This window comes from Haliaeetus albicilla, chromosome 30, assembly GCF_947461875.1.
Source record: "Haliaeetus albicilla chromosome 30, bHalAlb1.1, whole genome shotgun sequence".
In the NCBI taxonomy this organism is placed as follows: Eukaryota; Metazoa; Chordata; class Aves; order Accipitriformes; family Accipitridae; genus Haliaeetus; species Haliaeetus albicilla.
The window spans coordinates 638308-652112 of record NC_091512.1 but is presented as its reverse complement, the minus strand read 5'-3'; positions in this window follow the sequence as shown (position 1 = coordinate 652112).

Sequence of the window (13805 nt, the reverse complement as noted above, 5' to 3'; positions counted from 1 at the left end):
TGGTCATAAAGGCCCTGTTGTAGACAGCAACGTTTGCCATGAGCTCTGGAGGGAGTCAGGAAGATAGTTAATAAGCACCAGGAATATGCAAGAATCTCAAGACCTCTTCTGAAGAGCAAGTGGCTCTGAGCAGCAGTGATTGGCCATGTGTACGGCTCAGAGAGAGGGTCGAGGGATGTCAGTGAGAAACAAGGAGGTGGCTGACATCTTTAGCAAATCCTGAAACCCTCTCTGAGACCAGAAATGGAAAGCAGTGGATGTCTGTGGATGGGGAAGAGGAGGAGGTGTGTCCTGGGAAGATGTCAGGAAGGAAGACCCCTCTTCTGCAAGTCTGGGATGAAAGAGATTTTTCCATGTTGTGTGCATGCCTAGAAGATGGAGAGTGCCCGGTGCTGAGGGGGGCTACCATGCTAAATGAGCTGACCTTGCTCTTTTCCTGCTTCACTTCCCATACTTGGGTGTACCTCAGGAAACATCTATGAGTGTGGAGGATGCACAGACCTCCTGGGGTGAAGTTTTATCACTGCGGGGGAAGAGGGAAGGGTTTGTGAGACATGTGGTAGTGCAGGGAGAGAGCCATGCATGTAAGAATTCAGGCGAGCCTGGGGCTAGGACATCTTGGGTGCTAGAGGAATATAAACAAGTCTTTGAAAGAAGCCAAATGGGTTGCAAGGAACTCAGAGACATTGTTTGACCCTCAGAAAACTACAGCTTTATGTTTGAAGAACAGTGAGGACAGAGAGTTTTAAGTAAACCTTGGGATATCCTGGGGTCAGATAGAGTTGGGGAAGCAGGGCGGAGAGTTAAAATCTGCAGAGAAACGATCACTGACATAGGACAGTATAGGACAGCCTGTGGTGGGGAAAGCCAAGGGCTTTGGTAGGGCTGGGACCCAGAACTGAGGTCCTTGTTCTCTTGGCTAGGGCTGTTGTCTTGTGGGCTGAGTGGTCTCCATGTATGTCAGCACTGGCATGATTGCCTATCTGAAGCCCCCCTCCATCTCCTCCCCATCCCTGGATCTGGTGGTGGCAGTGCTGTACTCGCTGGTGCCTCCAGTTGTGAACCCCCTCATCTATAGCATGAGGAACAGGGAGCTCAAAAATACCCTGAGGAAAACGATTTCATGGGCATTTTCAATACCAGTAAACTTCCAGTCTTTTTCCACAAGTGACTCCCATAGTATACCCATACTTTGTTTTATTATTGTTGTTATTGCTCTTTGGGGTTTCATGTTTGTAGACCAATAGTTGGACTTCCCGTACTTCATGTGAAGCATGAACCTCCTCTGTCTCACCTGGAGGACCATATAAAAATGTGTCTTTGTAACACTGGGTCCAAGTTGACTCCCTCACAGCATCTCTGTAATAAAAAGGGATCTTCCCTGTGCGCTGCCTGATGGTAGGGCTGTTTTTCCAAACCTCGTGTCAGGAACAGGCCCAAGATACTGCACTTCAAAAAGGCCTATTGATCCATGGTTTCAAGGGCAAAAACTGATTGTCATCTTGTGACCTTCTGGAGGGGTGGATTTAGGACTCATCTGTTGGTGCCTGGTGACAGTGGAGATGGTGAATGGTCACTGAGATACAAACCCAGTCCTTTCCCACATGTGACAGGGCAGAAGCCATCCTCCAGGAGGGGAATCTGTAGCTGCCTGGATATCCCAGGGGATCGCCATGGGCAGCGTGTGCCTGGGGTGTGACTGGAGCTCCACAGAGTAAGAGATTGCCCAGGTGGAATCACGCAAAAGTGTTAATTCCAGGTATTCAGAGGGAAAGGAGGACTCTGCAGTCACAGGTAGAGGGAACCCAGCTGGCACAGGGAAAGGGGGCTGGAGAGATGCAAGAGCTGGCTGAGGAGCTCCAGGGCCAGGACTGTCATGCTGCCCTGGGGTGTGGGACTGGAGAGGGCAGAGAAGGGGCAAATGCAGTCAGCGTTGGGGATCACCTATCATATGAACACAGAAGAGCCAGAGAGTGAGTGGCCATACAGCCCAACCCTGAGGAAGGACCTTTGCTGCATGGTCACCCTTGTCTTCCTCCAGGTCTCTAGGATACCCAGCTCTACTGCCATTATTAATACAAAGGGAACCAGTTTCCTACCAACACTCATTACACATCAAGTCCCATAGCTCGTGCCACAGCCAGACTCTCAGCCAAGCCCATTCTCAGACACCTCCAGCTAGATCAGGTGCTTGTCTCAACAGATGGTGAAAATCTCCATTGATCTCACCAGCTGGCCTGGGTCCTTGCTCCACTGTTTGTCTCTGAGGGATTTTTCCAAACCCCGGCTTTCTCAGCCTCTCCTTGTACACAATGTGCTCCAGGCCCCAACCATCCTGGCCTCTGCAACTTTCTCTCCACTCTGTCAGGGTCTTCTTTGTGCTGGTGACCCCCATACTGGACACAGCAGTCCTGAGGTGGTCGTGCTGTAGTAGGTTAGCCTTGCCCAACACCCAGAGGCCCACCCAGCTGCCCAGTCACAACTCCATCTCAAAGGGACAAAGGGAGAAAATAAGATGGAATAGCTCATGGGTCATGATAAAGACAGGGACATCACTTACTAATTACAGTCACAAGCAAAGAAGGGGTGACTTGGGGAAGACCAATTTAATTTATGCCAAGTAAAAAAGGTTTGGATTGTGAGAAACAATGACAAAACTGTTAAAGTCCATTGTCCTCACACTTCCCCCCAGGCTCAAATTACTCCATTGCTCCAAGTTCTTCTACTTGGGAGATCCCAAGGTCAGGGTGAGGTAGGGAAACAGGGAGAGGCAGCTAAAGTCTGCAGGGAAACTGGCACAGGCAGAGGACAGTGTAGGACTGTCTGTGGTGCAAACAGGGCCTTTGTGCACTGCCCCCCTCCTGCCCGCCAACAGAACTGAAGTCCTTGTCATCTCCACGGTGGCTGCTGTCTCTTCCACTGAAGCCCTTGTGAGGACACCAGTTCCTTACAGCCCCAGGCCCTTGTTTCCTCCTCACCGACCGCCAAAAGAGCTTGGGAGGTGTCCTACCGCTGTCCTTCACTCGGCATCACACTCCCCCACATCAAACTGCTCCCAGGAAGAGCTGTAAGCATCCCATGAAGGAAAGGATCCCCCTTCCCAGGGGGATGGGGCTCAGGGCTTGGCCATCCTGCTTGCTGAAACACATTTAGGCCTTTCACAGCCACCTCCACAATTGATCTTCCACCTGTAACCAGTGCCTCTGACTTCCTGTTTCACCAGCCCCCAGGGACAGTCTCCTTGTCTGGTCATTCCCTCCACGGTCTCTGCAGTGATGTTCCTCAGTGGAGCCCACTAAAACCCTCAGAAACTTGGAAGTCTGATGCTGTCTTTTACTTCTTGAGACGCTTGTTCAATCTTTCAGGATCTGCAGTTCAGGAACTTGGCACCAGAGGGCTCATTAACATGAAAACTCCCTAACGAGCCAAGGCTCTGTGCAGTATTTTCCTTTAGGTCTTCAATTCTTATGTGGTTAATTAGAGAGATTTCAGGAGTGTAGTCAAAGTGGAAAGAGTTCAATACTAAACAATAAGAAAGAATTCTTCCCCCCCACACACTTTTCTTTATTTTTCTGCTCATGAACTATGTGATATCAGAAATCCTCAATTCATATTGATCCTCCTAATGGAGTTTGAATGTATACAAAAATCAAGACCCTTTACGTCTGAACAATCTCTGGTCATTCTTCATCCCTACCCCCAGCCCCACCTTTTCTCTCAACCACCTGGCACTTACAGCAGCCTTGTTCAAATCTGAGCTTTCTTCACTGAAGTCTGGAGCTGCACGTTTCAGCCTGTGGGCACCAACTGCCTCCTGCTTGGAGAACGAGCTGCACACAGGCATGCAGTGATGTAATACACTCATCGGCTGTATCTTAAGTCCACGTTACCTCCTCTGAAGTCCACTTCCCACAGCGGACAGCCTTAGATGAACAAAAACCACATTTTTGTGTTAGCAGAGATCCCAGGACCCCCCAAAACACTCCCTGCCCTGCACTCTATCTGCCCATATCTGCTCTTTGCACACAGCAAGTCACACATTGAAGTAACGAGCTCCCCTGATTCACAGAGGGGAAAAAAAGAGACAAAGTGAATGAAATGCTCTCTTTTGAATAGCCAAACGGGCACTAAGTCCAATATATCTGGGACACAGGAGCATCTTCAAGCAGACTCTGCAATACCTAGACCCACACATTTTTCATTCCCTGCAGGGTAAAGTACCTGTGGCTCCATTGTCAGCGAAGGCAGGAATGAGAGTGGGATAGACCTGGCCATACTCCTGGCAAGGTTGGGGTAGACCTGACCTCCTTAGCTGAGCGGGCGGGCTAGACCAGGCCTCCATACCGGCAAGGGCAGGGTAGACCTGGCCTCCCTACCAGTAAGGGCAGGGTAGGCATGGCCTCTGTAACAATGCGGGTGGCTGGGTAGACCTGGCCTCCCAACCGGCTCTGGTGGGGTAGACCTGGCTTCCCTATCCGTGTTGGTGGGGTAGACCGGGCCTCCCTACCCACGTGTGTGTGGTAGACCTGGCCTCCCTAACTGCGTGGGTGGTGTAGACCTAGGCTCCCTATCCGCGAGGGCAGGGTAGGCTTGGCCTCGCTAACTGCACGGACGGGGTAGACTTGGCCTCCCTACCTGAGCGGGAGGGGTAGATTTGGCCTCCTGACCAGTGCCAGTGGGATAGACTTGGCCTCCCTAACTGCGCGAGTGGCGTAGACCTGGTCTCCCGCCTGGCGCCAGTGGGGTAGACCTGGCCATCCTCCTGGCAAGGTTGGGGTAGACCTGGCCTCCATAGCTGAGCGGGCGGGCTAGACCAGGCCTCCATACTGGCAAGGGTGGGGTAGATCTGGCCTTCCTACCGGTAAGGGTGGGGTAGACCTGGCCTCCCTACCTGTGCAGGCGATGTACACCTCGCCTCCCTGCCCACGCGGGTGTCATAGACCTGGCCTCCCTACCCACGTGGGTGGGGTCGACCAGGCCTGCCTGCCGGCAAGGGTGGGGTAGGCCTGCCCTCCCTACCTGAAACTCTGGAGTCGGCCTCGTATCCCTACCTGATGCTCCGGGGTAGTCCTGGTGTCCCTACCCACGCGGACGGGGTAGGCGAGGCCTCCCTACAGGCAATGGCTGGGTAGACCTGGCCTCCCTAGCTGAGCGGGCAGGCTAGACCAGGCCTCTATACTGGCAAGGGTGGGGTAGACCTGGTCTCCCTACCAGTAAGGGTGGGGTAGAACTGGCCTCCTGACCCATGCCGGTGGGGTAGACCTGGCCTTCCAACCGTCTCAGCTGGGGTAGTCCTGGCCTCCCTAACCGCACCGGAGGGTAGACCTTGCCTCCCTACCCGCGCGGACAGGGTAGACCAGGCCTCCCTGCTGGTAAGGGCGGGGTAGACCTGGCCTCCCTACCGTCAAGGGCGGGGTAGAGCAGGCCTCCCTACTGGCAAGGTTGGGGTATACCTGGCCTCCCTAGCCTAGCAGGCGTGCTAGTACAGACCTCCATACCAGCAAGGCCTCCCAAACCGCGTGGGCGGAGTAGGCCTGGCCTCCCTAACCATGCGGCAGGGTAGACCTGGCCTCCCTACCTGCAACGGTGGGGTAGACCTGGCCTCCCTAAACCATGGCTGGGGTAGACCATGCCTCCCTACTGGAACGGGCGGATTACATGTGGCCTCCCTAGCCGAGCTGGCGGGGTAGACCAGGCCTCCCTAATTGCAAGTGCGGGGTAGAAATGGCCTCCCTATCAGAGCCACTGGGGTAGACCTGGCCTCCCTGCTGCACCGGTGGGGTAGACCTGGCTTCCCAAACTGCGCGGGTGGGGTAGACCTGCCATCCCTAACTGTGCGGGCGGGGTAGACCTGGCCTCCCTAACCGCACAGGCGGGGTAGACCTGCCCTCCCTACCCGTGCGGGCAGTGTAGACCTGGCCCCACTTACCACGCAGGTGCGGTAGACTTCGTCTCCCTACCCGAGCGAGAGGGGTAGACTTGGCCTCCCTAATGACGCGGTCAGGGTAGACCTGGCATCCCTATCCGAGCAGGCGGGCTAGACCAGGCCTCCCTAACCGAGCCGGCGGGTAGACCTGGCCTCCCCAGCCAAGCAGGAGGGGTAGACCAGGCCTCCCTACAAGCAAGGGTGGGGTAGATGTGGCCTCCCTGCTGCACTGGTGGGGTAGACCTGTCCTCCCTAACCGCGCGGGTAGGGTACACCTGGCTGAACTGTGACTGTGGGGTAGATCTGGCCTCCGTAACTGCGCGAGTGGTATAGATGTGGCCTCCCGACTGTATCCAGTGGGGTAGACCTGGCCTCCCTAACCACGCAGGTGGGGTAGACCTGGCCTCCACACCGGCAAGGATCGGGTACACCAGGCCTCCCTAACCACGTGGGCGGGGTAGGCCTGGCCTCCCTAACTACGCGGCAGGGTAGACCAGGCCTCCCGAACTGCACAGGCGGCATAGACCTGGCCTCTGGACTGGCTCTGGTGGGGTAGACCTGGCCTCCCTAACTGTGCGGGCAGGGTAGACCTGGGCTTTCTACTGGCAAGGGTGGGATAGACCTGGCCTCCCTCCCTGCACAGATGGGGTAGACCTCGCCTCCCTCCCTACACGGTCAGGGTAGAACTGGCCTCCCTACCGGCACGGATGGGGTAGACCTGCCCTCCCTACCCACGTGGGTGGGGTAGACCTGGCCTCTGTACCCATGCGTACGGGGTAGACCAGGCCTCCCTACTGACAAAGGCAGCGTAGACCTGGCCTCCCTGCCCACATAGAAGGGGTAGACCTGGCCTCCTTCCCACGCAGGCAGGGTAGTCCCGGCCTACCGGCAACGGTTGGGTAGACCTGGCCTCCCTACACACGTGGGCAGGGTAGACCAGGCCTCCCTACCACCAAGGGCAGGGTAGATCTGGCCTCCCTACAGGCAAGGGTGGAGTAGACCTGGCCTCCTTACCCATGTGGGAGTGGTAGACCTGGCCTCCCTACCCGTGTGGGCGGGGTAGAACAGGCCTGCCTGCTGGCAAGTGCGGGGTATACCTGTCCTCCCTGCCTGCGTGGAAGGGGCAGACCAGGACTCCCTACCCACGCGGATGAAGTATACCTGACCTCCCTATCCACGCGGATTGGGTAGACAAGGCCTCCCTATCCGGGCGGATTGGGTAGACAAGGCCTCCCTGCTGGCAAGGGCGGGGTGGGCCTGGCCTCCCTGCCAGCACTGGTGAGGTAGATCTGGCCTCCATACCCACACGTGTGGGGTAGACATGGCTTCCCTACCCACACAGGTAGGGTAGACCTGGCCTCCCTACAGGCAAGCGTGGGGTAGACCTGGCCTCCCTGCTGGCGCGTGCGGGGTAGACCTGGCCTCACTACCCACGTGGACGGGGTAAATATGGCCTCCCTACCGGCAGGGGCGGGTGTAGAGAAATTCCATGCAGGGACGGACGACCGGACACCAATATGATGATCAAAGTCACCAGTTTATTGAGCCTAGCTGATCATTTTTATACAAGCAAATTTCTCACAGTCATCCAGATGCAAAGGAATTGTAAAGAAACAGTCTTTAAGGTCAACAACAATCAAAGGCCAGTCTCTGGGGAGTATAGTAGCGGTTGGAATACCAGGCTGTAAGGATCCCATATCTTGCATTACTTTATTCACTGCACGCAAATCTTGCAGAAAACGCCATTTTCCAGATTTTTTTCAAAATGGTAAATACAGGAGTGTTCCATGGGCTTGTAGGAGGAACCAAATGCCCTGCTTCCACTTGTTCAGCCACGAGTTGCTCCAAAGCAGCGACCTTTTCCATTGGAAGCAGCCATTGATCAACCCAAACAGGGCTGTCCTTTAACTATTTCAGTTTCAGGGTTGGTCGCTTGTCAATGGCCGCTGCTAAAAATGCGTGGACAATCTAACTCCCCATTGCGCTAAAGCGTCCCGACCTAAAAGCCATACAGTAGTATTTAAAACATAAGGCCTTACATGTGCTGTCCTTTTGTCTTCACAGTCTTCAACTGTTATAAAATTCACGCTGATTTGTGTGGATTTCTGGCCTCCAATACCGGTTACCACAGTGTCGATATTTTGTAATTCCCAATCCCTGAACCATTCTTCCTTTGGAATTATGGTCACATCAGACCCTGTGTCAAGGAGCATACGTTTATGTAGTAGAGATTTTCCCAAAGGCCCACATAAATTAAAATGATGAACGGGTTTGGAAGATCCAATTATTTCTGTGAAAGCCACTAATGGTGTGTCAGTAGATCCGAATCCTCCGTCCCCTCGTGCAATGTTTCTGACATAGGGGACGCTAGCCTTGAAGGGTACCAGTTGAGCAATCCGGGTTCCAGCCATAATTGTCACAGGAGGAACAAATACTTTCACCATGATTGAAATGTTTCCCGTGAAATCAGCATTGATAACTCCGGGTAAAACAAATATTCCTTGTTTAGAAACAGAAGAGCATCCTAAAAGCAATGCACCTAGTCCAAGACCTAAAGGCCCGGTAGCATTCGATGGAACAACATGAACTTTATCATCAGTTATTGTGGTGTCAGTGGCTACGGCCAGGTCAACTCCTGCACTTCCTTTTGTGGCTGCCCTGAGTTTTGAAAGACAGCCGGGCACACCGTCACCCCTGTTTGAGAGGCACTTGATATCTTGGCGCCCCCTCATCCTGGCGCTCATCATTCTGTTTCCCTGATTGTTGAGTGTTAACGGCATTCCTTCTTTTTTAAACCTTGATCGACAGTCGCTGGCTTTGTGTCCGAACTTGTCGCACTTGTTACAGACCCCAGAAAAGTTTGACTGACTGCCGTTAGTTGGTGCTGGCACAGATCGAGGCTGCCTTGCTATGCATTGAGGGCATGTACATTTCAAATGCCCCGGTTGACCACACCGATAACACGCTAAAGGGCCTTTGTGTGGGCTGCGGTCTCCTTTTCCCTGTTGCACCATCGGTCGTAATGCTACAGCGCGCGCTGCAGCGTGAGCTTCAGCATGTATTTTAGCTTTCTCTTGTTCTTGTATTAGAGGTAAGCGATTACAAGCATCGATGATATCCACTAATGTAGCTGTATGCGGAAGCGATGCAATGATTTGTCTGCATTTTGTATTTGCATTTTGAATGGCTAAGTCCTTTCCGACTGCAGCTTTTGCTTCGGGGGTTAAGGTGGGCGACGCATCGACAGCAGCTTTTAAACGGTCAAGGAATTTCATGTATGGCTCCTCTTCCCCTTGTATGATTTTAGACTATGGCGGAGTTGGTTTCCCCACTTGTGGTACTTCTGAAATAGCTTCCAGAGCTAGTTGTTGCGCCAATTGTAAAATCTCTGGCCTTAATGCCGCCTGAACGGGACCAGTAGCGAACTGTCCCGTGCCAAGTAAGTAACATGTCTACGCTGACAAATGCAAGTGGATTTTTGTGCCCCAGCATCTAAATTTCTCACCTGGGCTTCTGCTTTCTGTCTCTACCAATAATGAAACAGCAACCTCTGAGTTGGTTCAAAGAACTTTTCCACTGAAACCTTTACATCCGCTGGCACTAAGGTTTGTGCGTTAAAAAATTGTTGTATCATTTGTTGTACATACTTATTGTCTACTCCATATTGCATAATGGCTTTTTGTAGTTCTCGAACTGTTTTCCAGTCCAAAGGCGCCCATTGTCACCTTCCTCCTGGTTCAGTAAACACGGGAAACGATCCGACAGTAGGTGGCAGTATTATTCCTTCTATAGTGGCTTGCTCAATAATTCCACGCCAACGTTGTCCTGGCGAAAAAGACGGATCCCTGGGTGGTGGTGGTGAAGGTCCTGTCTCAGCTGGTTCCGTGTTTTGTAAGGGTGGCTCTGTTAGACGTCGCATTCCTTTGTATCTATCCTCGTATCTCCATTTAGACCCTTTTCCCTCATCGGGCATTAATTCCCCTTTTTGTACACACAGGTCAATCAATTCCTGCATTTTATCCTTGGGGAATTTCTCTTCCGCCTTACCCACCACTTTAGCAAAAGAGTCCATACTCTCTACGATCGCATTTGCTGCTTTTTCATATGCTTTTTTCGTCAACGGTTGCCCACATTTACCCCTGTCTCTTTTTCGCATTTCCTCCAGCAATTCTAACATTGTCTCTTTTTGCTCTAGTATTATAGTAGCCAAATCCTCGTTTGCATTATTGGAATCAGGGTATAGCTGATTTTGAGCTTCCTCAGTATTTTCTGAGTCCCGTTGGGCCCCCCAATCATCAGAGTCCATGGGCAGAGGAATGTCTTCTGCTCATAATAGCGGCTGACTTGTCTTTTTCGCAGAAGTATTTACCATTGCCTGTTCCTCGGGTGTTAATGGGGCCATGGGAACATTGGCGCTATTTCCCCTCCCCCAAAAATTCAGCTCTTCTACAGGGAAAGCCGCAACCAGTGTTTTTTCTTCTAATGGTGGCGCCGTTGGCGGCAGGGGGGGCTTCTGTGCTCCGCATACTGTCTCTGCTGCTGAACAATACGTCAGGGGAGCAGGAGCATTAATAGTTCGAGTTTCTGCCACTAAAGCACGTTTTAACGCATCCTTAACAGCAGCTTCCGATGTTATTTGCTGCATCATTTGGAGACACTTTTTCCAATGTGCTGCCAGATGCACAGCTATTTTATTTCCTCCTTGGACAGACTCCCATATTTCCCTTCCTAAGTTCTCCTAAATAGACAAAGAAAAGAGAGCCTCAGAGTCCTTGAAAAATCCTCTTCTTTGTCCCCACTGTAACAAATCCTCTAACTGGTCCTTTTTAATAGCCGTCTCTGTTTTTTCAACCAGCCTCATAAGTGTCTTTACGGCTGCCTTTTCATTCGCAGATGCTGCGATACCCTGCCACCTTTTATCACGTAAGCTTACGATTCCTGCCTCTCTCGAGCAGCCCGGCGCTTTTCTTTTAAGCCCACCGGCATTCACGGCAATTTCCCCCGCCTTTTCAGTCGTTAGCGTTCCCCTCTTGTTCCTTACCGGATCACGTCGGGGTCACCAGATGTAGAGAAATTCCATGCAGGGATGGACGACAGGACACCAATATGATGATCAAAGTCACCAGTTTATTGAGCCTAGCTCAATTCTCTAAGTTCCTAAAAAGCTCTGATTGGCTGCTGCATGCGAGCATTTGGTGTCCACACACACAAGCATAAAATGTGATTGGTTATATCGACACTGTACACACGTATAAACATAAGATATAGTTGGTTATACTAACTCTGTACACGTGCATAAACATAGGACATAATTGGCTATATTAACTAGAGCATGCGAAACTTGTCTCAGTCTAATTGGTCAAGATAACCTGCCTAATTGAGGTTGTTTGTGCCAAGTTCCCTTTATCATGGAATGTGCACCTGTGTTTTTCTAATTGGGATCTTTCTTTTTCTGTCTTCTTGTTTATTCTGTTCAAAGCCTTCTAAAGGCGTCTGGAATGCTCTTGCGACCGTGAGCTACTTTCAGGCCCAGTCACTAAGTTCCATGTAGTTCACTCCTACAGTTACCAGATGTTACTAAGCCTTTCTGGCTATTCTCCCATGACAAGCAGGGAATAGCCCTGGGAATCCTAGCCCAAAACTTGGGACCACATAGAAGGGCAGTGGCGTATTTCTCCAAACAACTTGATGAAGTAAATAAACGTTGGCCTAGCTGCTTAAGGGCGGTAGCAGCATTGGTGCTACATATTCAAGAAGCTCGTAAATTTACATTGGGCCAAAAGATTATAGTGTTGATATCTCATACTGTATCTACAGTATTAGAGGTAAAAGGGGGGCACTGGCTCTCACCACAAAGATTCCTTAAATATGGAATGGGATGATGTGGAAATAATGGTTACTAACATTGTCAATCCAGCATCTTTCCTCAGCGAAACCACGGGAGAACCAGTATCACATGACTGCCTGGAAACAATTGAAGTGGTCTATTCCAGCTGACCAGATCTAAAAGAGGAGCCGCTGGAAGATGCTGAAGATTCCTGGTACACAGACAGAAGTAGCTTTGTTCGACAAGGCATCCGCAGAGCAGGGTATGTGGTAACCACTGCAGATCAGGTAAGAGAGTCCAAAGCCCTTGCCCCGAATACCTCAGCACAAAAAGCAGAAATAATAGCTTTAACCCGAGCGTTGGAGCTAGCCAAAGACAAGAAGATTAATAACTGGACGGACTCCAAATATGCTTTTGGGGTAGTCCATACCCATGGAGCCATATGGAAAGAAAGGGGACTCCTATCCACCCAAGGGAAACATATAAAACATGCTGAAGAAATTCTTAAGCTCCTGGAAGCAGTACAGCTGCCCAAAAAAGTGGCTATCATGCACTGCAAAGCTCATCAAAAAAGAAATATGGCTCAGGAACTGGGCAATGCTATGGCGGACTGTGAAGCCAAATAAAGCAGCTGAGAGAGGTGAATTAGAGGTGCAGTCTTTGGTCCCAGATGGTAAAATACAAATTGCTTGTGAACCTAGGTATTCCAAAGAGGATCGGAAATTAGTTGAAGACTTAGGTGGAAAAATAGAGAAGGGTGGGTGGGCAAAGACTCCACAGGGCAAAATAATAATCCCATTTGCGTTATTGTGGGCCATAGTTATAGCAGAACACAGAAAATCCCGCTGGGGAGCTGAGGCATTGTATAAATACTTAAATCGGTGCATAGTTGCCCGGAACCTCTACTCCACTGTTAAACAAGCGACACAGCAGTGTGAAATTTGTTTGCAAAATAATCCTAAGGTAAGCCCTAAAGCCCAACCCAGACAAATAGGGAAAGGAAACTATCCAGGGCAGCAGTGGCAAATTGATTTCTCAGAACTCCCAAGAAAAGGGGGGTTCTGATATCTGTTGGTTCTAACAGACACCTTTTCAGGCCGGCCAGAAGCATTCCCTTGCCGAACCAATAAGGTTAGGGAGGTAACTAAAGCACTTCTACAAGAAATAGTACCGAGATTCAGGATTCCTGCAACAATTTCCTCAGATAGAGGACCACATTTTATTGCAAAAATTGTTCAACAAGTTAGTAAACTCTTGGGAATAGATTGGCAGTTACATACCTCATATAGACCACAAGCGAGTGGTCAAGTGGAAAAGATGAATCACTTAATTAAGTTACAGATTGTAAAACTAGGGCAGGAGGCCAGATTATCTTGGCCACAGTCATTATCTTTGGAATCCTGAAGATTAGAACTAAGCCCAGAACTAAAGAAGAATTGAGCCCTTTTGAAATATGTTGCGGAGGGACATCACACACAGACCAATGTGATCAAGTGAAGTCCCCTTACTACCACGTTTGATACAGATATATACCTTATGCACTTGGGCACGCGCCCTATACAATACTCTAATTGGTACAATACCCCGTTTCACGCGACACTATCCTATTCTCTATTGGCTGAGCAAGCTTCTTCACGAGGTGTCCAGCAGTCACTTATCTCATTCTTCAGCATCCAGGTGTTGTTTGTCAGGCTCTTCTTATCTTCCTTTTTCCCAGCGTACAAGGACACAGCGTCCTTGTCTGCTCCAGCGTTTTGTAAACTTATGCTTCGTTCCCACCTAACGGCTGGATTGCTCACATTCCTTTGCCCAGCCAAGAAATCCTCAACAGAAATATTGTACGGGAGGCCCTATATCGTACAGGCGGGAATATCAACTCAGATTGGGGATGAAACATTATCTGAGTATGTAATAAGCCTGCAAAAACAACTTCGGGAGATAGAGAAACTGGTCTTAGGAACCAGAGCCCGAGGTCTTGATGGACCGGTGCATGATATTAAGCCTGGTGATTATGTGTATGTGAAGTCCTTTACAGATCCACCTCTGGAACCG